The 27,433-nt window shown below is 38.4% G+C and overlaps 1 long non-coding RNA gene across 1 annotated transcript in view; it reads right to left on the minus strand.

Annotated features, from left to right (window-relative positions):
* Positions 1-23,855, minus strand: part of LOC137502891 (uncharacterized) — a 38,569-nt gene extending 14,714 nt beyond the window's left edge. Inside the window, exons 1-2 of the long non-coding RNA XR_011018900.1 lie at positions 23,748-23,855; positions 10,656-10,738 (exon numbers count right to left, since the gene is read on the minus strand). This is a non-coding gene — a long non-coding RNA (uncharacterized lncRNA). The remainder of the gene's footprint in view (positions 1-10,655; positions 10,739-23,747) is intronic.
* Between the last annotated feature and the right edge of the window lie 3,578 nt (positions 23,856-27,433).

Raw genomic sequence — 27,433 nt, forward strand, 5'->3', positions numbered from 1 at the left:
TCTGTTGGTTTTGCATGGATGTACAATTGTACGTCGTCAGCATAGATGTGACGTTTACAATGTGTCAGCTGATTAGCTAGGTCGTTGATATAGACAGAAAATAGCAAAGGAGCAAGGGTTGACCCTTGTGGGACACCTCTTTTTACATATTGCCACGAAGAAAATGCACCTTGATTGGTGACACGTTGTTGACGTTCGTGTAAATAAGCTCCCAACCATCTCAGAGTACTGTAGGAGAACCCTAGGTGATAAAGTTTGGATAGGAGCAACTCATGGTCTACAGAGTCAAATGCTTTGCTAAAGTCCAATAATACTAGGATAGTCAGTTTTTGCTCGTCAATAGCCTGCCTTATATCGTCAGTCACGCTTAGTAAAGCAGTACATGTACTGTGATTGCGTCGGAAACCTGACTGGTGTGGGTCTAATATGTCGTGGTCGTTGAGATAGTTGGTGATTTGATTATGCACTATATGTTCGAGTCCCTTGGCTACTATAGACAGTATATTTATAGGTCTGTAGTCACTGTTTAGTCTAGGAGATTTTATCTTTGGTAAAGGATGCACCAGGGCCATTTTCCAGACAGTTGGAAATACACTATTTTGAAGGGAGAAATTGTATATGAATGTCAATACTGGAATAATAGCGTCGATAATTTTCTTTAGCATTATAATACATATATTGTCCACCCCTGTGGATTTAGTTTTGATTCGCATGATAGCCGCTTTCACTTGAAGGGGTGAAACATAACTAAAATAAAATGTGTCTCTGCCTACGGGTGGTGTGTTGTAATTTGCACACAAAAGATTTTCTTTTGCTTCTTCGTTTAATTGTACATGGGAGGATATGAAGTGATTATTCAATTCATCAAGAGAAACTTCCAAATCGTCTACCTTGTCCGGTTTATTTAGTCCAAAATGGCGGATTGACTTCCATAAAGTAGCGGGTCTTACGTCAGGTTTTATAAGGTCATGGGCGTACCGTAGTCGAGCGTTTCTTACTGTCTGAGTAGTTTTATTACGTAGTCGTTTGTAATAGATAAAGTTTTCCTCTGTCGGGTAATGTTTATATTTCCTATGAGCTGCATCCCGCTTAGCCATCATTGCTCTAATATCATCATTTAGCCACGGGGAGAGTCTTTTACAGACGCGTGCTGTTCGTATAGGGGCATGTTTGTCAAAAATTTGTAGTATCATGTTATTGAAAGTGGTGACCATGTCGTCAATATTAGTTTTATGAGTTATCTCCTGCCACGGCATCGAAAAAGCGTCTTCCAATAATTTTTCGTTGTTAATACGGCTATAGTCTCGGTAAGTCACGTACTTAGGTTTATGTTTAGGGCATTGCAGTGCGTAAGACATAAAGATGATGTCATGGGCTGACAGTCCGGGAGCAGATGTCTGGCCGTGATGTAATACTCTGTCAGGGTTGTTCGTTACTATTAGGTCCAGTAGTGTGTGTGAAGTTTTAGTGTGGTGAGTGGGAGAAAGTGGGAGGACAGCCATGCTGCATGCCTGGAACGTATTCAATAGATGGGTGGCTTCGGAAGAATCTGGATCTAGAAGATTTGTATTAAAATCTCCCATCATTATAAAATGTTCGTACATAGGTAACAGTCTGTTAATATCAGTCTCTAAGTCATTCAGACGGCGAGCTTTAGGCGGTTTGTATACTACACCTACCAAGCATTTAACAGTAGCGACCTGTATCTCTATTAACATGTACTCAGGTTTACGCTCGTACTGTTGAGGCGACTGACAGATAATTTGAGGTTTCAAGCGCGAAGAGACAAAAGCACAGACCCCACCTCCCCCTTTGCCAAGTCTGCCATTCCTCAGAAGGCAGTAGCCAGGTAATTCAAGATTCTTAGCTTGATGTTTGACTTTCAACCAACTTTCACTGCATAAGATGATATCAAAGGACAGTGGAATGAAAATCGCTTTTAGTTCATCTATACGAGTTTGAGAAACTAAACTCTGGGCATTAAGGTGACATATGTGAAGCGCGCTTTTATGTCTATTTAGAGCTGATTGGAGAATGTGTGTTGTAGCTTCAAGGGGTGGGGTTCGGGTCAATGGACTAGCAGGTAGACAGGTTGAAGGGCTGGGCGGGGAAGGGGAAGTGTGACAAGAAAAAGTATTGCAATGGTCAGAGGGATTACTGCTGTTAGTGGTATGCATTGCCAATTGCTAAAATGAAAACTAACTAGAAGTAGAACACAGCATGCGAATACATCCAATGAATAATCAGCAATTTACGTATTTTAGATAGCTAAATTGTCTATAATAATAATAATAATAATAATAATAATAATAATAATAATAATAATAATAATAATAATAATAATAATAATAATAATAACGTGCAACAGTAGATTACGCGTACAGAATAACTCGAGTAGGAGCTTATTCTACGTAGTGTAGATGTTAGATCTATGTAGACGTAAATACGGGGGCCTGATTTAAATTTGATCCAGTTAGGAAAGTGATTAAAGAGTAAGTCAATCGACAGATGGTAGGATTAGAAGACAGATAAGCTAATCGATATTTAGATCAATTTATACGGTAAATGGATGGTTAGATAGATAGACAGATGATACATAGATAGATAGACAGATAGATAGATGGATTTTCTTAAACTAAATAAAAAGATAGCTTCTCGGCTGTGACTTACGGTAAAGGATGGGAGTAGACTCACATTGTCAAGTGATAAAGCAGCACTGCAACAGAAACTTATGCCATAGGAAGTTCCTTTAACTGGCAAACTCTTAATTTCATCCCGTCCGCCTTCTTGATTATGATGTCTCCTGAATCAGTCCAAGTGTTTGTAAGTCCAAAACGCTGGATTGCTGTCTTCAAGATGGACATTCTGACAGCCGTAAGATCTTCACGGATTGTTGTAGATGATCCTTTCAGTTTCCTTTTCTTCGTGAAAACGTCCTGCCGTGAACGATAAGATACAAATTTCACTAGGATAGGTCGTGTTTTTCCTGGAGATCGAGGTCCTACTCTGTGACACCTATCGATGTCATTAAGTCTCACATCTGCACCTACTGCTTTGCACACGTTGAGCACTAGTTCATCGCAGTTTTCGTTCGAACTTTCAGGAATGCCGAAAATTCTTACATTATTTCTCCTGCTATATTGCTCCAATGAATCACACTTAGCGTCCATATCCTCCTTCAGTTTGCGGATTTCCGCCTCCTTCTGATCAAGTTTTTCAGTTAACTCTGACAACGCTTCGATATTAAATTTTAAACTTTTTTCAAGTTCTTTTATGACCACTTCTGTTATGCGGGTCGAAATGGCCTGCACAATTTTTTCAAGGAAGCTGTCCGAGTTAATGAAGTCGTCCAGCGCGCACTTCACGAGGCGGTCTACGTTGGCAGCACTGGTAATGGCTGGGCTTCCAACTCCGTTGTTTCGGCGACCCATTTTCTTTACAATGCGAATTTCGAAGAAAAGAAGATCAATACCAACAAAACGTGTGTGTATATTGATTGGTAAATACAAATATTACACTTCCGCAAATTTTTGTCACTTTCACTGCTGTATAACACCTTCAAATCACTTGATTACTGTGGAGTCTCACTCACTCACGTCCATCACCAAGCCCGTTTATCAATGACATAGGTCATTACAAAAATGTCCTTAGGAAAGTAGCGATTAACAGCAATTTTATCATATAAAATATGTGATCAAATGAGGAACCGCACATTTTCTTACCTTTAACGAACAGTACTACGGTGCCGATCTAACAGTCCAAAGTTGCAGAGCTGGAATGACCATACCGCAGACAGCTGTGAGCACTCCTCTGTCATTATAGCTAATTAAAATCAGTGCCTCAGAGCAGGGATTGAATTCTATGATCCTAAAGAAGGAAGTTATCTAACTCCCCAGCTACTTCCCGTCAATATTCAGGCAGACTGTTACACACTGTACGACCAGGCGAGTTGGCCGTGTGGTTTAGGCGCGCAGCTGTCAGCTTGCATCCGGGAGATAGTGGATTCGAACCCCACTGTCGGCAGCCCTGAAGATGGTATTCCATGGTTTCCCATTTTCACACCAGGTAAATGCTGGGGCTGTACCTTAATTAAGGCCAAGGCCACTTCCTTCACACTCTTATCCCCTTCCTATCCCATCGTCGCCATAAGACCCATCTGTATCCGTGCGACATTTGGCAAATTAAAAAAATACTCGGTACCCAGCAGTAATCCTATCTATCGGAGATGAGTGGCAACAGAAAACATAAATCACATCACAACAAACAATGTTTAATGTAATGTTACTGTTGATCAAGTTTATGAGCTTTCTGTATTGTAGGCCTTCACATTTAGTTTTCATTCGACTCTGATATATGGGCGCCATATAAAATTACTTACAGTGCACACTGTAGTTCTTTATTCCCCGACTTTACATACCGATTTTCATTAAATTCTGTTTACCCATTTTCTCGGGACTCGGCGTTGATATGGACAATCCAAATTCATAAATATCTCTGTAATCATAGTCGGTACAGTAAGAATGCATAAGACATAAATGATCGGAAATTAAACAACATATAACCTTAGTTATGTAGTATTTATCGATACGACCACTAACAACATTTTAAAAAGTTCATTTTTCATTTCCTCTAAACTACCATTTTACCCAGCGTGAATAAAATTATTTGTCACAGATTATAGCGAATTCTTCCCCGACTTTGCATACCGATTTTCATTAACATAGGACCACTAAAAAATATTGGAGCATTACTTTTTAGGCCTTCCCCTAAACTACCATTTTTTCAGCGTAAGAACAATTATTTATGGACTAGATTTTAGCGACTTATTCCCCGGCCTCGCGTACCCATTTTCGTTAATATACAACCATTAATAACAGACATATTTGCGAATTTAATGTCAGGGCTTCCCCTAGACTACCATGTCTTTCAGCGTGAATACAATTATCTATGGCTTATATTATAGCGACTTATTCCCCGACTTTGCATACCGGTTTTCATTAAGATATGACCACTAATAACATAAATATTTGAGAATTAAATTTTATTAGTTCCCCAAACTTCCATTTCATTCAGCGTGAATAAAATTATTTTGGGGCTAGATTGTAGCGACTTATTCCCCGACTTTTCATACCGATTTTCATTTAATTCTCTTCAGCCATTTTCTCGTGATGTGCGTACATATATAGAGACAGACAGAAATTACGAAAAATTAAAAATCCTTCTTACTGTGAACACGACTGATACAGAAATACCATCCTTTTTAAATTCTGAGCAATGTACAGACAAAACTCTTATTATATATATATATATAGATGTATCTAAGTAAAAATATAAAATAAATATATTTAACACTGTTTTACTTCGGGAAAAACAATGTTTTCTGTTCTGTTATTATATTTGTAGTGATTCAATACTATAACAAGACAACTATTTTTATTTCTGACAACATGTTTTACAAAAGCAGAAGAAAAGTTTTGTTTTTTATTTACATCCATAAAACGTGTGAATTTAGCACACAACCATAACTAAAACGAATATCTGTAAATGTAATTGGCCAAAGAGTCCATTTGTTAGACTGATGGCTCACTCCCATAATGGGGAGAATGAAATAACTATTAAACTAAAAATATTGGTTCATCTCTCTTTGCCTCTCTCTGTCATTAGGAAAATATCTACCATGAAACAACCTACCCCGGGTTATATTTGCAAAGATTGTGGAAGAACCTTCCTCTGGGGTTGCAACAAGAGTGTCATAAGATCTCGTAATAGTTCAATTTTTGGTGCAATCAATGTAAAAGCCTGTTCAAGAACCCTTCCAACGGCAAACACTATGAAGAAACCTGCAGTGTAGTTTCATCCAGAAAGAAGTTTAAAGAGCTCAAATGTATTCTACCAGATAATAATTTATTTATGAATACGTCTGTAGCCGTACAGTAGTGGGCGGGAGTATCAGCTGTTTCCGTGCAGTCGATCCCTCTCGATCGATGACTAGTGTGACAAGGTCAATGAATTTAGTCGTTAGTACTCGATGGCAGTTGGTCGCTCTTGATCGTTCAATGCTCTGTGTTTACCAAAGTTGAGAGATGGATGGGTGTTTGTACCATATTTAGAATTAGATAACATCTTCTGAGCCTAAGTTAGTCTATATAAACTTGATATGCTACTAAGTTTTTAATAATGTTATTTGTTTTACGTCCCACTAACTACTCTTTTTTTTTTTTTTTACTAAGTTTAAGTTCACTTCTGACTATCATTCTTAGATCAGCCTTTCAGGCTGATGGCCATACAGTATATCAAGACTCAAAAAGCTAGTGCTCTGTCACCTGAGCTACTCAGCCTAAGTTAGTCTACACAGACATGAAATGCTGCTATGTTTCAACATCACCTCTGTCCAGTGATCATGAGATCAGCCCTTTAGACTGATGACAGTGCAGTTTTCAACATGCAAAAAGCTACCACTCAGCTCCTTTAGCTACGCAGTATAAGATAGTCTACACAGACATGAGTTATCTTTTTAACACATTTTTAAAGTTCTTAACCTAAACCTTTAATCCCTAAGTGATGTAAACATTATGGTAGTGCGGCCCCGTGGTGTAGGGGGCAACAAGTCCACCTGTCACCCGGCGGCCCCAGGTTCGTTTCCGGGCTGGGTCAGGGGTTTTTAATTGTAATGATTAATATCCCTTGCCTGGGGACTGGGTGTTTACGACGTCCTTAATCTTCCTTTCCTCACATACAACATTCCACGCTACTGCCATTCTAATTACGTTGCAGGTTCATACAATGTGATGCCAGTAGGGACAAAAGATCCACATGGGTCGATGCCCTGAACAAATAGCATTTACAATAAAAAACATTATGGTACGTAATTAGAAGTCTCTAAAGTTCAAATCTATAAGTTAGAAAGTTAAAATCAACAAGTGAGTGACTCTGTGGTCGCTCAGCTCTGAGACCCTGAGATCGACCTCCATTACATCCATAGAAGCAGTTCAAATGTGTAAGGCCTTATACCACCTCCCTAGTCCCATATAAATAATGTATACTCACTACAATGTACAAAACTACAAGTTAAACTCTGAGTCCCTCAAGTTGCCTATCATTATGCCTCTATCGGTATTAAAGATAGCATCTTCCCAGTCCATTAGCTAAATGTGTAGCCACCATCTTGTTCCAAGTCCAGCAGCAAGTCCCGAAGATCACCCTCCAATATGTCCCCCCTATGAATAAAGCATACGTATTAAACCTTACACCACGTCCCTAGTCTCATTAGTACAATGTGTGGCCGCCATTTTGTCCCAAGTTCCGATCCACGGGAGCTCATGCTTCTGCACATTGCACAAAGATAATTGGAGGTATGTTGTCAACGTCAGAAGCAGCATGTGGCTGAGTATTTCGAAGGCTGTTAATGACCTCGATCTCTGTGAAGTAAAGATTGGAGCGAGAGAGTGATAAAGGCTGAGCTCTGTTTGGGTACATATTTCTGCTTTCTCCGGCTCATTATGGCTCCCTTTAAATTTCTCACTGAACGTTGAGGCAATGGCCTCAGAGGAGGCAACTATTGTCATTAGAGTAATATGCACTTTGTGCTGATTTGTCATGTTTATTATGAAGGTATTAACATTTGACTTTACTGTTGTTACTTATCTTGTTTATGTAGTTTTTGTATGCTTTGTGGATGAGTTTCTTGGTGGTATTCCCCACGCATTTATATTTCTCCCACAGAAGATTGCTTGTATCCTGTTTCCACCATTTTGACTATTTCTTTTGTGATCTATGGAGAGTTCTTCTTGGTAACGATGAGTAGATGTCTTCTTGGAAGTTATGATAGCAGTTCCCAGCCAGCTTTTTTGTAGTAATAGATTTGTCTATCACATTTTTTACTGGTTTTTTCTTGTATTTTATGGTAGCTGTAACTGCTAGGTGTTCGGAGGAGCAGAGGATCACTTCTGTTTTCAGTACTGAGGATGGAGGGTTAGTAAGGACAAGAGTTTTCATTATTTGGGTTAGTTCAGTAATTAATTGTTCCAGGAACAATAGGCAGAATTCTACAAAGAAGGTTGCTGCTAATGGACTGGTGGGAAGAGGCAGGAGGTGAGGGCAAACATTCTGCCAGAACATTTCAAATGGAATAATAATAATAATAATAATAATAATAATAATAATAATAATAATAATAATAATAGACATTATGGTATGTAATTAGAAGTCTCTAAAGTTCAAATCTATAAGTTCAAAATGATAAAACAAACAAGTGAGTGAGTCCGTGGTCGCTCAGCTCTGTGACCCTGAGATCGACCTCCATTATGTCCATATATGCTCAGAGTGCACAGGGTTGTATTCAGGCTTCATGGCAATAAGTTTTCCTCCTACTGAGGTTTCCTAAATACTGTGTATGACTGAGGTACCATTTGTATGTCATAGATTTGAAAATTTTGGCAGGATTCACTAACGCATGCAACTGGTGGGTCTAAGGCAGCAGGAGTAGCCAGAACTGCCAGTTTACGCTTCACATATTTCAGGCTGTCAGCATTCAATCAAAACACAGTAATGGTCCTGTTTTGTGCAGTCTAATATTCTGAGTTGCTACCATCACTATATACAGAGTTTGACATCATGTTAAAGAATGATTTTGAGATTGAGGAGAACTACATTTCCAACATGACCATGTCTGCACCATCGAGTTAATTTTCTACAGTAGAGATGTATTGATCATTGCACATATTCTCTGAACTGGTGAGTAAAATAATGTACACGTCACAAATAGATGATTTACATGATGTTTAGAATTACACACGTTACACAGGCATTTGAATGAGAATTCTGAGTTTGGTCCTGCGTTCAATTCCACATCTCTACTAAGAGCAACTGAACGCATCACAAGGTGGGGAATTGATACGGGCGGTTTGGCAACTTTGCTCCCTCCAGCAACTCTCAAACCCCCAGATGTCCGATACCCATTGCTGTGGTGGACGGTAGACTTTCACTTCTACACCATGCCCAAGAATTATCTCACATTTAGATACTACTAATAAGCACTTACTAATTTCTAAATCTGTATACAATTCTCTGTTTTCAAGGAGTGCTTTGATATTATTCTTGCAGATGTTATTACACTTAATACCATTAAAAACATGACACAAACTCGGAGAACTCTTATCACTACGGAGCTTCTTCCCACCATACTGAACTATTTTCTGGTTATTTTGTTATTATGAGCTGCAGATTTAAATATTCGAGAATAACATTCTTGCAAAAGTAGACATTTGATTCCTTCACTTTCATCCAACAGAGCCAGACAAGAGGCAGTGTTGTCAACATTCCTATTCCAGAATATACTTTCCACCTGCCTCAACACTGAGGATGCCGAGGCCAACCTCTCGCTCTGAATCAACCCCCACTTTTGTTTTTGTTTACTCACTTAATTTAACCATACGAGGCTCCCTATCTCAAATAGGTAGCTTACCTGTTACTCATGAGCATATTTCAGTTTTATTGATTTGATACAGTAGGTCTTGGAATATTGTGATGAGTGAGTGAGTAGTGTTTGGCATTTCTATTATACATTGCCAGATTGTGCAGAAATCAGCTACTTATTACAGGGTCAGATGTAAGAACAAAGATTGTGAAAGAGCAACAGGAGGCCAAGTTAAATGTCTGAGAGTAATGAAGTCTTGACATTTAGACAATTAAATATCTCCAAATTTCATGGAGCAGTGTTTATAATGAGGTGACAGAGGTGAAGAAGAATAAACAAAATACAGATGATGGAATATAACACACCAGCCTCTGTGGATCATTGCTGGATTTTCAGCCACTGGATCCCAAGATCAAATTTTAAAAGGTCAGAATAAATTCTGAGGATGGAAAGCAAAGTGAGTATTAGAACATGGTCATTCAACTGCAAATAATCAGGCCTTGAAATATAAGAAAGATTCCAGGCAGATGTCTCATGTTATTCTTCCATCTGAAACAACATTAAAAAGTATGTACCTAACAACACCAAGATAAAAATCTACTATGCCATCATACGAGCCATTATGAGTAATGGCTTTGAAACTTAACAAGCCACTGAAGTCGACAGTAAATATATCAATATCACAGAAAGAAGGTATTTGCGAAGAGTTACTAATGAAAGAAATTGGGGTTTTGATAGAAGAATGCAAAGACATACAGAGGTAAGAAAAGAAGCAGAATCAAGTGCCTAATTCACAGCAGGTTGATTCGCTGCACTGGTCATGTTGCAAGAATGGCAAACAGCAAGGTCATGGTCAACAGACATCTCAGGAACACCTATTACAAAATGGAGAAATACACTGGGATGGTAATATTAATCATCATTGTACTGGATCAGATACCAAGTGGTGCCAACTAGGTGGCCTGCTTATCACTAGTTAATACAGGCTGATTTAAATTTTGTAGAATTTCCTCATTAGCCAGGATCAAACCAACAAGTTCAGGCCATGAGTGAAGCAGAGGACACAGAATTCAAGAATGATCTGGATGGACCTCAGCTTGCCTTGAAAGTAAGATATTGGGATATTGAGGACTTCACACTAACACTCGTCTTCAGAGGGAGCTGCTGAACACATTAATACCAAATTCCATTTTGTCGAAGGTTAAGGGTGTAAAATCTAATTAAGCTAAAGAGTACTTACCTGTCTTTTTCTTTGAAACAAGCGACCAACTGACTTACTGTGTGTTCATCAACGCATATTTCATCCTTAATATTGGTGGAGGGCTGTAAGGAACAAATATGTAAAACAAAGTAAGAAATGTAGAGTAAGCAGATAAATTAAGTAAAAGTTCATAAACAGACATGACATACCTGACAAAATAAACTGCACAGTTGCACAATAAAAATATAAATTTATTATCTGAATGTGAAAAGGAAACAAACAAACAAACAAGTGTCAAGTCAAAATTATATGAAGAACAGGAACAAGAAAAGGAACTCATGAAAGGATAAAGTAGACAGAACTGAAAGAGGGAGCAAAAGAAGAAGAAAACATGAAGGACAACAATAATCTCTGCAATTTTTTCTCTTCCTACAACTTCCTCACATCGTGTTCATCCTATTATGTGTTGTTAAATGACTGGTCCCTTGTTTCTTTCCTGTGTTCCCACAGATGACTCTGATTGTCAGACAGACATACATTGGATCTTAACCTGAGAAAGGTCAATCTCCAGCCTACCATGTTCATGTTTGTACAACAAACAGTCATTTGTTGCACTTTTCATTGAATCTAGACAATCTGAATACTTTATCAATATAGATTTACAACATTTAAATTCAGATTTTAAGGGACAATGCTGGCCATGTTTTCTACAGATAGCAAGTACACCACATTCCTGAAAGCCCCAGAATTGATTTTTGGACAAGTCACAGAATATTAACAGAATCTGATGGCTAGTTGCTGGTCCAGTCAGGCTATATGAGAACAAAGGTGTTAATTGATAGAGAGGTAGAGCACTTAGTCTAAAAAGGCAAGAAAAATGGCCAAGAAATGTTGTTGGGCTGATCAGGCTGAGCAGCAGTCACTTGGCAGAGTAATGCTCATTAGTGCTGAAGAGCCAATCTCTGTTCAGAGAGTTTAAAACTACCTAATATGTTTCCTAGACATGAGCAGAATAGCCTAACATTTTTATAAATCATCATTCAACTCATGTTGTCTACACTTGACTTTGTATGCAATGTTAGATTAATGTTATCTCTCGGGTTTCTTCAAAGAGAGAAACCTTACAATTTGCTTCCTCACAAGTTAACTTCCCACTTTTCTAACAAAGGTGAAAGGATTAACTTTAGTTAATGTCATTGAGTACTTCATCAAAAGAGCAATATTCAAATTAATTCATCTATCTAAACCTTACTAATTAAAGTTGAAGCATCATTACTAATGTCATATAGTTTGAAACTAACAACCAGCAAAAGAAAATCCTATTGTCTTGTGTAGAAATTGCTGCAAAAAGAATTCACGGAACCAAAGCACATGGGTAAAACTGCCCTGGAAAATCACAAGGCTCAATTCTTCTCAGATGTTTCTCTTCAGGATCGGCTGCATCTATGGATATGCCACATAGCACATGTAGAATGATATTAACTTTAATGTAAAATTTTATATCGGAAAGGCAACCCCATTTGTTCACAACAAAAAAGCTTTAAACAACAATCTATATTAACTTCATGAGAATAAACATGCTTTAAACAGGTGATTCTCCAGATCTATCCATAAAATATTTTAAATGGACTGGTCATATGAAGATTAAGTAGGCCACAGGTGGATGAAAACAAAAATGATGTTTAATTAGCTCTAGAAAATGAAGGTGAACTGAACAATGGGAGATAAGACTGTTGGAACTTTAATAGTTACAACACTGCTGCAGAGACGCCATGCAATGGAATCTAATAATGTCACTGACAGCACACGTTAGCTGCATACCTACCTCACATCACACGCATGCAAACTGGCACATTAAACACAGCCTTGGGTTAGCTGGCAATCTCAGACAGTGCTGTCACAATGTTTTTGAAACAGGAACAACGGAACTGGATAAAGGTTGAATGTGCCAGACGTCGTACAGCATGACAGTGTCTTCAAGGTCTACAAGAAGCCTGCAGCAAGACTGCATAGCCTTACAGGACGGTGGCACAGTGGGTAAAATCCTTCAAACAGGGATGCCAATAAGTGGTAGGCATGTGTCAGTCAGATCATCATAATGTGTCAGTGAAGGACACTGGTTGTTGTCATATGATATGTGAGTTGGCCCGAGACACCGGGTTAGCAAATACAACTGTGCTGCATAGAAGAAGGAACACCTGGGCATGAAGAAAATTTCATCAAAATGGGTTCAGCATGATTCGACAGAAATGCAGAAATGATTACGATATGATGATGCTCGTAACCATTTGGAGTACTGTAAGTACGAGAAGAGGCTTTCTTATGCCATATCGTTATGCTGGATGAGACATGGGCTAAATTGTATGAGCCACAGCTGAAATTCTGATCGAAATAATGGCATTATTATGGGAAGCCACACACAAAGATTGAGAGTTCATGAAAAACCCAGCAGTGTGAAAGTTATTGTTAAACTCATGTATGACTGTGATGGTTTCATCCCAGAGCACTACATTCCTCCACAGCATTATAGCCTACGCAGTGGCTTCCACAGTATGCACTAGCCATGCGTATTGGTGGGTGTGCTATTTAACAACTGATGAGCCCAACCTAGCACACCGGGGCGAAATGCTCGCAACTGGGATTAATTAGCTGGAAAACATAAAATGTCCGATAACGGACCAACTACTATAGTATTATAAATTTACTCATTCGGGACATATATTTCAGGTTCCCTATGGGAATCAACATCTATATCATTGGATGGCCAGGCAGGCATCAATTTTGGAAATGAGACAAAGCCACTCATAATGCACTGGCACTGCCAGCGACTCCAAGTAGCCTACGCAGTGGCCTCCACGGTATGCACGAGCCATGCGTATTGGTGAGTGTGCTATTTACCAACTGATAAGCCCAACGTACCACTGGGGCTAAATGCTGGCAATCAGGAATGAGTTAGCTGGAAAATTGATAATGTCCAATAATGGACCAACTACAATGGTATTATAAATTTACTCATTCGGGACATATATTTCACAGCTGCACATATTTACCTCTGTCTATTTACTGGATTTGTTAATAATAGAGGATTTTACCACCCGTACAAGTGGATACAGTTTAACAGAAAATAGGACTTCTTAAGAAAGCACTACCCATGAACGCAAGCACTGATTTATTTTTCAACTATACTGGACTCAAAACAAGAACATAGACATACGCAAGACGTATAAATTCATTTCAACGAAGTGTTTTATAGTTATTATTGTAAAGGATTTTAACATCTACCGTGTATTTTAACATGTGATTTTAAAATGCACTATGTATTTTAAAGTGTTTAATGTACTTGCAATTTAGAATTAAGTTTATGTTAGGTTCCACAAACGAATTTTAGGCCTAAAAGACAGCTCCACACCTAAGTAGCTGGATCGCATTGTATAACTATTGTACTCTCAAACATGCCCAATTTGGATGCTTAGACATAATGCTTCCCCATGGCTTCTCCATTTAGAAAGGCATATTAACTATTATTTGACATATGTAAAGGTATCAATGTACAGCTGATGATGACTGTTTAGGGTCGAAACCAGTCCTGTAAGTTAATTCTTACTATAAGAAAATTGTATTGATAAGGTGGAACCTTGTCTTATATATATATTTCAGGTTCCCTATGGGAATCAACATCTATATCAGCTGATGGCCAGGCAGGCATCAATTTTGGAAATGAGACAAAGTCTCTCATAGTGCATTGGCATGGCCGGTGGCTCCAAGTATCCCACGCAGTGGCCTCCAATGTATGCACTAACCATGCGTATTGGTAGGTTTTGCTTTTTACCAACTGATGAGCCCAGCTTAGCACACTGGGGCGAAACACTGGCAACCTGGAATGAGTTGGCTGGAAAATCTATAATGGCCAATAATGAACCAACTACATTGGTATTATAAACTTACCAATTTGGGATAAATATTTCAGGTTCCCTATAGGAATCAACATCTATATCATACGGAACTGTTCCGTACCAACCTATAAATGTTTGTAGTTGTAGTTACTAGCAAGTGATAAGTCTTGCACCACATGTAAATTACACCTTGAAGTTCAGTAAAACTTCTAAATGGAATCCACCCTTCTTAGACCACAGAATACTGTATCAAAAAACAAAATACTATCTGCTTGCGCTTGTTAGTAAACAAACATGGCTGATGACTATGTAGATATCTTAAAGTGGTTAGAGAAAGATAATGAGAATGATTTTTCTACAGAAGACAGTGCTATTCCTTACACTAATAATGATAGTGTTAGGGAAAATGATTCTAGTGATGGCAACTGCATGGACGATGTAAATGAAGACTTAGGTGCTGTGACTGCTTTACGAGATGGATCATCAACATGGAATTGGACAAACCTTTTCCAATACACCGAAAACAATTGCATTCACTGGTCTTTCTGGTCTCAGTGCCGTTGTTTTGAGAAGACTGCGTATTAGATGTATGTTCAGAATTCCTTGGGGACGAGATCTGGGAAATGACTGCGATAGGAACCAATGACTATACTGCCTTCCAGGTGAATAACTTGATGAGAAAAAATCTGAAATGTGATAGTAAATGGTATCCTTGCATGGTTGATGAAATAAAAGTCTAATTTGCTGATGATTCTCATGAGTCGGGTAAGAAAACCTAAACTCAAGTTGTGCTGGTCTAACAGAAAGTTCCAGAAAGTAAAATATTTCCAGAGACTATGATATTTGAACTATTCCAACAAATTTCACTATTTCTGCACTTCTCTGATGACATGTTTATTGATCCAAATGACTCGCTATGAAATATCAGACCAGTTATTTCATATTTGCAAACAAAGTTTCAGAATATCTACAATCTTGACACAGATATTAGTATTGATGACAGTGTTATGAAATTTCTAGTTAGGCTCCCATTTGTGCAATAAAATCCTTCCAAAAAAGCCAGGTTCGTTATTAAAATTTATAAACTATGTGAATTAGCTTCTGGATACTGTTCCCAGTTCAAAATTATACCAGACAAGGCAAACAGGGTGTTATTCCAGCAACATAAGCAGCAGTGTTGTAACTAATGGAAGCAAACTTGAACCAAGGATATATATTATATCATGATAACTGGTATGTTTCCCCTGAACATTTTTGCACCTTGCTGGAGAATGGAACTCATGCTGTGGGTACCGGATGCTCTAACAAGAAGAACGGGCCTCCAGAGTTTTGCAGTAAAACTGACGAAAGCTAATAATATTCTCGCCATAAATGGAAAGACAGAAAGGATGTGCATTTACTTTCAACTGTTGATAAGGACTTGGACTTTGATGTGAAAATTCGAAGAGAACAAGGTGGAGGAGAGGAAGTAGTGAAAAACTGCAAGGGTATTGGAAGATACAACCGGAAAATGAATGCAGTATATCATCAAGACCAAGTCCTTGCATGTTTCCTGTGACGCGATGGACTATCAAGGGTTATAAAAAGATAATACTGTATCTATTGGATATGGCTATCTTCAATTCATACGTTGTGTTCATGAAGCCAGCTACATTATACAGAAATTCTCACAGCATTTGCCAAGCAATTGTTGCAGAGGGTTACTCTCTCACCTAAGACAACAAAAGGGAGAACACGCAGTCAAGACGGCCACCTGCGGCTTCAGGCAAATGTAAGGGGACATTTTCCAGTGTCTATTCCTCCAAGAGAAAGGAAGAAACATCCTTCTTGGCTCTGCAAAGTTTGCAAGGGTCATAAAATAAGGTCCAGAGTGAGGTGGCTATGTGAATAATGCCGTGTTCCACTCTGTCTGAGGAGCTGCTTCTAAAAATATCACACAATGATTCACTACTGAAGACTGAGAAACAGTTAATGAACAGTTAGGCATTGACCTCTGATGTATATAGCTTTGAAAAGATGCCACTTTTTTACCAATCCTCAGCAAACAAAATTAAAGCATAATTTTCAAAAGTAAATAGAGTTTTCTGTCCCTGCAGGTTAGACTATTAGTCAGGTTCCAATGTGTTAATTAAGGTATAGTTTCAGAATTTGCCTGGTTTGAAATTGGAAAACCATAGAAAATCATCTTTGAAAGAACGGCTGAAAGAGAAGTGCAAGGATGTTCAAGGCCTTATGTTCCTAGGAAAGGTAGAATCTGCATGCAGGAAAATCAGGAAGCTTTTGGAGAAAGGAAAACTAGGTAAGAAAGAGTAGTGATGGGTGATATGACAGTACAATTACAAACCATCACTCTCATTTTTGTTATGTATTCAAAACAGCAATTCACTTAGTTTACAAAGATATTTATTACCCCACCTATTCAATACAATTAATACCATGTTATGTGGTTAAATAAACATAGAAATATTAAATTTTAAGGGGACATGTTTTGCCCTTCTTTTATTGGGAATTATCAGCCTTATTTAATCTTAAAACAAGCATTGTTTAGGGCACATTGACATTTATTATTTATAAAAATTGAACTGTGATTTCTTAAGGTAATAATACTAAGGAATAGTAGTTATAAAATATGATGATGGGACATAATATATACAACACATGTTAAAATCATTGTATACAAATTTAAAAACATTGTCCAAAAGAAAATTTGTGTCATATAAAATTCTAAAAACGGCACGTCTGACACAGACGTGGATCCTCTTCATAAGAAAATTTGAGCATATACTTGCTTATTATTATTATTATTATTATTATTATTATTATTATTATTTATTTTCCTTAAATTGTACATGTACAATTTAGGGGTGGTAGATGGAAAAAGGGCAAGCCCCACATATACAGAAGTGCCTCCATCTCCACATGTGTACATAAACTCTCCTGAATATTTACATATAAAGTTATGTAGATAATTTTAAATTTACATATTTACACTCCAAACACTGTACCCTTAGAATAATAATTATCTTGATTTATCCTAAAAATATTACAGTAAGAAGACCCAGTCATTTATACTCTCACTCATACCCCTGTATACACACCCATTCACAACCACTCCCACATGCGCACGCATACACATTCGCACACCTACACCTGCACTTGCACCCATCCTTCTTGCAATTCTACTTTATACAAGTTATATACATCACATATGGGTTTCTATTTACATATACATTTTCTTTACTTCATGGAGAAAGTGAGGAAGAGGAAGCAGCTTTACCTCAGATGGTAGAAGGTACCAGGTATGAGCAGCCCTTGCGAAAAACCCATTTAAATATGAGGTTGTTCTAGTGAAGGGAGGGAGAAGAGTAACTCCTTGGCCTCTTTTAACAGAGCGGTAATTAAGCTGCAGGCGGTGGAAAAGGGAGAGGTGTGTATTGTCTGTGAGGGATTTCCTATGGAAAGCTACGTCTATTTGTGTACATAACGAGTTCACTGCTGGCAATGACCTGACTGTCTGGACACCCTCTAGTTTCCTCATATTTTCCATTGTCGTTGGATGCCAGGAAGGAAGGCCATTTAGTAGTATGGGCCGCACTAGGCAAATATAAGCCGTTCGTAGGGCTTTACTTCTTCCTCCCAAGAGATATCTACGGACGAAACCTAGCGCTCTGTATGCCTTACACCTCACTTCCTCCACATGTTTATTCCATTTCAGATTGTTCATAACGTGAATACCGTGCAGTCTGATGGAGTTAGAAGTCGGCAGTTGGATCCCACATAGAGTAGGTTGGTTCTGGAGTCAACACAAGTCTTCAATAGACTAGAATGGTTGAAACATTGAGGTTGGATTTTGTTTATTTTTTGTAAACCAACACAAAAAATATTGGCTAGGTTGAAATGTGAATGTTTTAAATTTTCTTACTAAATTGATTGATCCAAAAATTATCGTAATAAAACCAATGCAAAAAGACGTTGATGTGCTGGTTGAAGCTGCTTTTGAGACGAGTATATCAGAGTACTTGACAGGTATGTTAGGCCGTCACGTGAAAGTGTAGTCCCTCTAGAAGATGTAGAACACTGTGGAAAATAATGTGGTTATACTGTAATGATACAAAAAACCTGTTTGATGTGTGTGTTTAAATTGTATGTTAATGCTCAAGAATTATGTATTATGTAAAACGGGTACTTACTCATTCGCCGTAACTACGTCTTAATGTATTAGCAGCATTGGCCTGTGTGCAGTTCCTACTCCTCGCGTTGTATCAACGTGATAGAGGAGATGGGGAATGCTGAGGGTAAGCGGAGGTAGGCGGAGCATTACATGTCAATATTAATGTGGGAGGGGGATTGTTTAGAGGGGCAAGTGCAGGCTTAGTATTTGGTGAGTTAAGGGGAGTTTTTGATTCAAAGGATTTAAATATTCGTGGGACTCTGTTTTGATTTGGATTGACTATTTTTAATAACTTAGGCGTTAAAGTATTTAAGAGACTTTTGACTTTGGTATCATCATTAAGGTTTCGATCCTTATTAAATATTTTGTCCAGAAAAAAATTATATATATATATTCTCTAATTCCTTTAAAAGTTTACCTTTTAATAAAGTTTACCATTTAATAAAGATCGAAACTTTAACGATGATACGGAAGTCAAAAGTCCCTTATATAGTTTAATGTCTAAGTTATTAAAAACAGTCAATCCAAATCAGAACAGAGTCCCGTGAATATTTAAATCCTTTGAATTAAAAACTCCCCTTATCTCACTGAATACTAAGCCTGCACTTGCCCCTCAAAACAATCCCCCTCCCACATTAACATGTTGGCCAGGAGAAATGGTGAATATTTTAAATTATCTTATTAAGGTGATTGATCCAAAAATTATCGTAATTTAACCTCCCCTCATCCTCTATCACATCGATACAATGCGAGGAGTAGGAACTCCACACAGGCCAATGCTGCTAATACATTAAGACGTAGTTACGGCGAATAAGTAAGTACCCGTTTTACATAATACATAATTCTTGAGCATTAACATACAATTTAAACACACACATCAAACAGGTTTTTTGTATCATTACAGTATAACCACATTATTTTCCACAGTGTTCTACATCTTCTAGACGGACTACACTTTCACGTGACGGCCTAACATACCTGTCAAATACTCTGATATACTCGTCTCAAAAGCAGCTTCAACCAGCACATCAACGTCTTCTTGCATTGGTTTTATTACGATAATTTTTGGATCAATCAATTTAGTAAGATAATTTAAAACATTCACATTTCAACCTAGCCAATATTTTTTGTGTTGGTTTACAAAAAATAAACAAACTCCAACCTCAATGTTTCAACCATTCTAGTCTATTGAAGACTTGTGTTGACAACTGCCCCAAGCAAGTACAGTATATGCTCAAATTTTCTTATGAAGAGGATCCACTTCAGTGTCAGACATGTGCTGTTTTTAGAATTTTATATGACACAAATTTTCTTTTGGACAAGGATTTTAAATTTGTTTAAAATTATTTTAATATGTGTTGTATATATTATGTCTCAACATCATATTTTATAACTACTATTTCTTAGTGTTATTACCTTAAGAAATCACAGTTCAATTTTTATAAATTATAAATGTCAATGTCCTCTAAACAATGCTTGTTTTAAGATTAAATAAGGCTGATGATGCCCAATAAAAGAAGGGCAAAACATGTCCCCTTTAAAATTTAGAATTTCTATGTTTATTTAATGACATAACATGGTGTTAATTGTATTGAATAGGTTGGATAATAAATATACTCCTTTTGTAAACTAAGTGATAAGACAGTGCCGATGGATTGGTTATGGAGGAACACAGTTAACAGCTTGCTGCTAATCCTATGAAACTGCAGTCCAATCATTGGGCTCACTTCATATGTGCACCTTTCCCACTGTATCCAAGGAAATCCCCTCTAAAAGAGCTCAGATAGAAATAACCACTAGGGAAAAAAAGACAAAGCAGAAATATGGCAGGAACTTATCCAACACCAGTATCAAGGTAAAGAAGTAGATGATAGGGTTCTGGAAAAATAAGAGGCTGCCTATGAAATGGGAGTCCCAATTTTGAGGTCAGAATTTGAGAAAGTTTTGACAGACCCAAGTATAAAGAAGGCATCAGGAATTGTCGACATACCCTCAGATTTACCGACTGCTTTAAGAGAAACCATCATGGAGACGTTACTCTATTAGTGTGCAAGATGCATGAAAATGGAGAACTGCCATTCAACATTTGGCAGAATCATGTTATATCTAATCCCATGAAAGCTGGTGCTGACAAGTGTGAAAACTATCGCAGCATTAGTTTAGTATGGAAAGACAAATTGAAACCGAGTTGGAGGACATCAATTTGGCTACAGAAGACATGTAAGAACACGTGAAGCAATCCTGACTTTACGCCTGATCTTAGAGGATTGAATTAAGAAAGATAAGCACACATACATAATGTTAATAGAAAAACAAAAGGCATTCATTATCAGATAGCGAGAAAGAATTATTTACAATCTGCACCAGAATCAATCTGATGCGATAAGAATTGAAGACTTTGAGAAAGTATCAGTACACCATAAGGGAGTGAGGCAGGACTGCAGGTTTCCACTCCTTCAGAATGTTCATATAGAAGAAAGAGCCAGTAAAGAAAATCAAAGAGGAATTTGGAAAGGGTATTGCAATAAAATGAGAGGAAATCAAAACTCTGAAGTTGGCTGATGATATTGTTATTTTATCTCAGACTGCAGAAGATCTGGAAAAATCGCTGACTGGTATAGACAGAGTCTTGGGGAAAGAGTACAAGATGAAAATAAATAAATCCAAAACAAATGTAACGGAGTGCAGTAGAACAAAGTCAGCTTACGCAGGAAAATTACATTAGCAAATGGACTTCTAAATGTAGTAGGTGATTATTGTTACTTGGGTAGTAAATAAACTGATGACAGCAGAAGTAACGAGGACATAAAATGCAGACTGCAAGCTAGAACAAGCAAGGAAAGCCTTTCTTCAGAAAACAAATTCACACTTTTCAAACATTGATAAACGGATTACTTAGATGTTTTTGAACACATTTTTCTTGAGCGTGGTGTTGTATGAAAGAAAAACATGGACAATAACCAGATCAGGAAAGAAAGAAGGTAGAAGCTTCTGAAATATAGTGTTAAAGATGTATACTGAAGATAGATAGCGAATTAAATTGGTGAAAGATCAACTTGGCTAAATTTGACATGAAGAGACATATCTTAATACTCCCAGGACTTGTTCAGTTCATTTTTGAGGGAAGTGCAGTCAGTAAGAACAGTAGGGGTAGACCAAGATATGAATATGACAAGCCGATCAGAGCAGACGTAGGATGTAGAAGTTATCTAGAAATGAAAGGGATACCATAGGATAGGGTCGCATGAAGGGCAACAACAAACCAGTCTTTGGAATGATGACTCAAAAATTAACAAGTGAGAAATTGTGTCCTGGTTAACAGGGACCGCAATTCCCTTCCAAGAGGGCATGCTGAGAAACCGGTTATATTCATTAATCAAGATGAACAAGCCAGTCCAGTGCATTTATAAATAGACTGTATTTAAGCTAAACATGCTCATACCATACTACACCTTTCTCCATATCACCCAGAAATGAATCCCATTAAGCTGATACGGGCAAGTGTCAGGAATGACATTTATGAACCTAATGAGATGTTCAGAATGGAAGCATTACAATAATTTATGGTATGCAAAATGCTTCTATTAAAAATGAGGACTGGAAGTAAAATTTCTTAGCACTAAATAAATTTGAAAACCAGTAATTTCAAGTGAAGGTTTATTGGACCATGGTAAACAAAAACATGGGAAGTGAAATGGACAGGAATCATGTAAGTGACGGAAGCAATACTGAAACTGCAAGAGAAAGTGATACAAAAACAACGGACACTGCCAGCAGAAGTGAAATGGAAAATGATACAGAAAATGATGAAACAGTGGGAGGAGCATTTTCTAAGAGATTTACTATACCTAGCAATAGTGAGACTGAATGATCCATAGTCTTCTATCATGTCACTAACCAACTTAGTTATGTGTAATGTGCATTTATGTGTGTAATTATTGGAAAGATTTGTGAAATTTTCTTAGCAGGAATACTACAATTTACGATAAGATTGTATGTTTTATAAGGCATGCATTGTACATCCTCACTTATACCCTCCCATGTACGCTCGATCCTAGTCTTGTCACCTTCCACTACAGCGCTCTTCCTGTCCTGCACTTAAATGAGTGTTCTCCACAATTTGCACAAGCTGTACACAAAAATTGTAACATTGTCAACACAACAAAATGGAAATCTTTCTGATGTACAACATACAGGCAGACAGGTTAAAAAAATTGTATATCTAGGGAGTAATATAGGACCATTCTGCTGAAATCAAATGCTGGATAGAAGAACAGAGTCCATATTCATTAGCATGTGGCAACTCCTATCTTGAAACGATGTCAGAATAAAGCTCAAAAAGATAAAAACAACTTGCTGGGTCCTCTCCACCCTATTAAATACTGTACAGCCCTATATACTTTATTACCCACAGAAAAGAGAATCCAAACTTTCAAGATGTGGATATGTAATAGCAAATTGTCTAATTCCAGTGGGTTATTTTCAGGTCGCAACAACAGACATAGGTCTTATGCCGACCAAAGGATAGGAAATGGCTAGGAATAGAAAGGAAGCAGCCGTTGGCTTAATTAAGGAACAGCCCCAGCATATTAGTCATTTGAAAATGGGAAACTACAAAAACCATCTTCAGGGCTGCTGAGAGTGGGGTGCCCCACACGATGAGCTATCGACCTCAGCTTGGCAAGGCAATTAAACTCAAGAAGCTGAAATACGTGTATCACATTATGACAAGTAGTATTTTGAGGAGAAAATTTAAGCAAAAGAGGATCAATATTTTGAAGAAATCAGTTGGAGTGATGAAACCAGCCACCAGATGCCATGCAGTGGAGGGGCTTTGAACAATAATAGCTGCTTTATATTACCTAACACAAAATTTTGAACTATATGAAGAAAATATGAAAATCATTTCAAAATATTGGAAATCTCACTATACATCTTTTCGAGGATCTTTAAAATGTCTGCCTTAAAAATGAGGAGTTGCACAGTAAAGTCTCTTCAGCAGTTTGTTACAATTTCAGTTATCAGAAAAATGTAATCAAAATATTAGATTACTTCAAATGTGTTCACCTGTGTTTCTCTTGGCTCTGCCAACTCTGATTTTGGTTCTTCTTTCAAATGCATCTCTTCTGATATAATTTTGTAATTGTCCTGTGGAAAAGTTTATATATTAGGCAAATTTTTCAGACACACCTTGAAATGTAGTTATACATGAGTGGGATTAACAATTCTTCATTTATTAATAAATGAGACAGTTTCAGTTTCAAATCTTCATTATCATTTGTCAGAAAATTTCTATGTCGAGTATCAATAAAAGCATGACAACTAAGGGACCTTCAGGAGTGGAGGAATGTCCTGTTTGAATGCTCAGAGATATTTTTGAAGAGCAGCCAACAATATAATATAAAACCTTCTAAAATAACACCAAATGATCAGAACAAAATACAGACATTCATACAAATAATCTGCTCATTATAAACAAACCAATTCTGAAATATTTGGAACTTCATAATTTATCACTGTAATCATTCACATCCTGTACCAACAAATACAACTCAGCAGGAAATATGTATCTTCCATATTTCCTCCTGTAGGGAAGGTCTTCACAAGAAACATAATGATTCAGGTTTCAATGTTCTCGGTAGCTATTTCCAAGAGGTGAGTGATTCTACACATTTCAGGCTTCAGGCCAACTCAACTGTGCATCTATAACCCCAGTATCCCTATTGTTACCTCAGCAAATATTTATACAACTACATCTTAAATAATCTTTGTCACTTGGCAACATCGATTGATGGTAGTCCACATTTTACAGAGGAGAGTTTTTAAAAGAAAGGAAAAGTTGGGCTATTTCACAGTCATTCCTCGGAACTTAGATGTTTAATGAAACAGCAATTGTTGCGGGACAATTAACAGTTTTGTGTCTATGTTGACTTAAGTGAGGGATATTTAGATATTGGGGAGTATGAAGTGGCCAAGGAAGCATTATACTTTATGCTGGTAGCACTGAATAGGAGCTCAAAAATACCAGTGAGTGGAGGGCGCATACAAAACAATCATAATAGTCAGCAGCTGTGATGGGATTGTGACTAATTGCCTTAGGAATGAAGTTTGTTGGACTGAACTGCCAGTGTTCATTTCCACATCCAGCAGAGTTTGAGCAAAAGGCATTACATTCCCCTGATGCTGCTCACAATATGAAACTTGCAATGAATTCCCTAGCAGAAAAGTAGGTTCTCGTAGATGGTAGTGCTCCAGACCAAGAAAATATTACTGAAGTGAAATACCTCTCAGAACTTGGTACTATTACAGGAAGTGAAAGGCCTGCACACTGCTTATAGATTAGGGAGGAAGAATTTAAAGTGGGTGAGACAGAAGATAAATATTTCGTTAGGTGCATAAACCTTCATTAATTCTGTGGCTGATATCCTTAAATTTTACAATGATATGAGTCTTGAAGAGTTTACTGATTGTGAAAGTACCATTCAGTGTGCAATGTTCCTAAATCTTGCATTTGATTTAATAAATTCATGCCATCTTACGTGTAAACAAACCAAGGCTGCAAACAGATATTCCACCAAGGCCAAAATCTGTACTGATATTGAAAAATGCATAAGTTATCCTAATAATAGTATGCTAACTGATGGTTCATCCCTCTGTAACTCTAAGAAAATAACTGCAATGAATGTACACTGACTGACAGAGCAAATGCAACACCAAGAAGGAGTGGTCAGAACTTTATGCCAATTGCAGGGTAGACTGACGTCACTGAGGTATGCTCATGATGTGAAATGCGCCGCTGTGCTGCGCACGTAGCGAACGATAAATGGGACACGGTGTTGGAGAATGGCCCACTTCGTACCGTGATTTCTCAGTCGACAGTCATTGTAGAACGTGTTGTCGTGTGCCACAGGACACGTGTATAGCTAAGAATGCCAGGCCGCCATCAACGGAGGCATTTCCAGCAGACAGACGACTTTACGAGGGGTATGGTGATCGGGCTGAGAAGGGCAGGTTGGTCGCTTTGTCAAATCGCAGCCGATACCTATAGGGATGTGTCCACGGTGCAGCGCCTGTGGCGAAGATGGTTGGCGGAGGGACATGTGGCACGTGCGAGGGGTCCAGGCGCAGCCCGAGTGACGTCAGCATGCGAGGATCGGCGCATCCGCCGCCAAGCGGTGGCAGCCCCGCACGCCACGTCAACCGCCATTCTTCAGCATGTGCAAGACACCCTGGCTGTTCCAATATCGACCAGAACTATTTCCCATCGATTGGTTGAAGGAGGCCTGCACTCCCGGCGTCCGCTCAGAAGACTACCATTGACTCCACAGCATAGATGTGCACGCCTGGCATGGTGCCGGGCTAGAACGACTTGGATGAGGGAATGGCGGAACGTCGTGTTCTCCGATGAGTCACGCTTCTGTTCTGTCAGTGATAGTCACCGCAGACGAGTGTGGCGTCGGCGTGGAGAAAGGTCAAATCCGGCAGTAACTGTGGAGCGCCCTACCGCTAGACAACACGGCATCATGGTTTGGGGCGCTACTGCGTATGATTCCACGTCACCTCTAGTGCGTATTCAAGGCACGTTAAATGCCCACCGCTACATGCAGCATGTGCTGCGGCCGGTGGCACTCCCGTACCTTCAGGGGCTGCCCAATGCTCTGTTTCAGCAGGATAATGCCCGCCCACACACTGCTCGCATCTCCCAACAGGCTCTACGAGGTGTCCAGATGCTTCCGTGGCCAGCGTACTCTCCGGATCTCTCACCAATCGAACACGTGTGGGATCTCATTGGACGCCGTTTGCAAACTCTGCCCCAGCCTCGTACGGACGACCAACTGTGGCAAAAGGTTGACAGAGAATGGATAACCATCCCTCAGGACACCATCCGCACTCTTATTGACTCTGTACCTCGACGTGTTTCTGCGTGCATCGCCGCTCGCGGTGGTCCTACATCCTACTGAGTCGATGCCGTGCGCATTGTGTAACCTGCATATCGGTTTGAAATAAACATCAATTATTCATCTGTACCGTCTCTGTTTTTGCCCCAACTTTCATCCCTTTCGAACCACTCCTCCTTGGTGTTGCATTGTCACTGTCAGTCAGTGTATAATGTCTGATTTGTTAAGTGTGCAAGGTCTTGCAGAAACATATGTCTGGGGAGAGAATTCTGTAGTAAGATACTTCCTCACATGGAGGTTAAGCCACGATCACCTGGAACTCATCCTCTCATGTGTGAGGAACAGAGATGATAATATACTGTAATTCTGGTCAACTCAAAGCTGCATACAGAAAGTGTCTCACTGGTCAGATCGACCCATCATGTAATTCTTATATGTGTTCTTGAAAGGTACTGTTTTATTGAACCCTGGTCTTGTACAGACAATTCAGCAAGAAATTGATTTTGACAGACTTAATCAAGATTAAGACACCAATTATATAGTCCTTCTTTATATCCCTTTCAGACCCAGAAGTTCAAGAATTTTGAAGTCTTATAGTCATGAAATGTTTTTTTTTTTTTGGTTCAATGCTTTTTCCACTTTAGTTCTAACAATCAGTGAATGTTAGAGTATGAAACACATATATTCTATTTTCCTGCATACTAGTTGTCTAAGTAACTAATCTATACAATTGTGTAGTCTAGGAATGACATAAGGAACATGGTTTTTTTTACCACAAAAGAAAGCTTTCTTGAAAAATATTTATGATGTAATTACATCAATGAGAACACTCAGCAAAATGTAAGGGCTACGTGA

This window comes from Anabrus simplex, chromosome 13 (assembly GCF_040414725.1).
Source record: "Anabrus simplex isolate iqAnaSimp1 chromosome 13, ASM4041472v1, whole genome shotgun sequence".
In the NCBI taxonomy this organism is placed as follows: domain Eukaryota; kingdom Metazoa; phylum Arthropoda; class Insecta; order Orthoptera; family Tettigoniidae; genus Anabrus; species Anabrus simplex.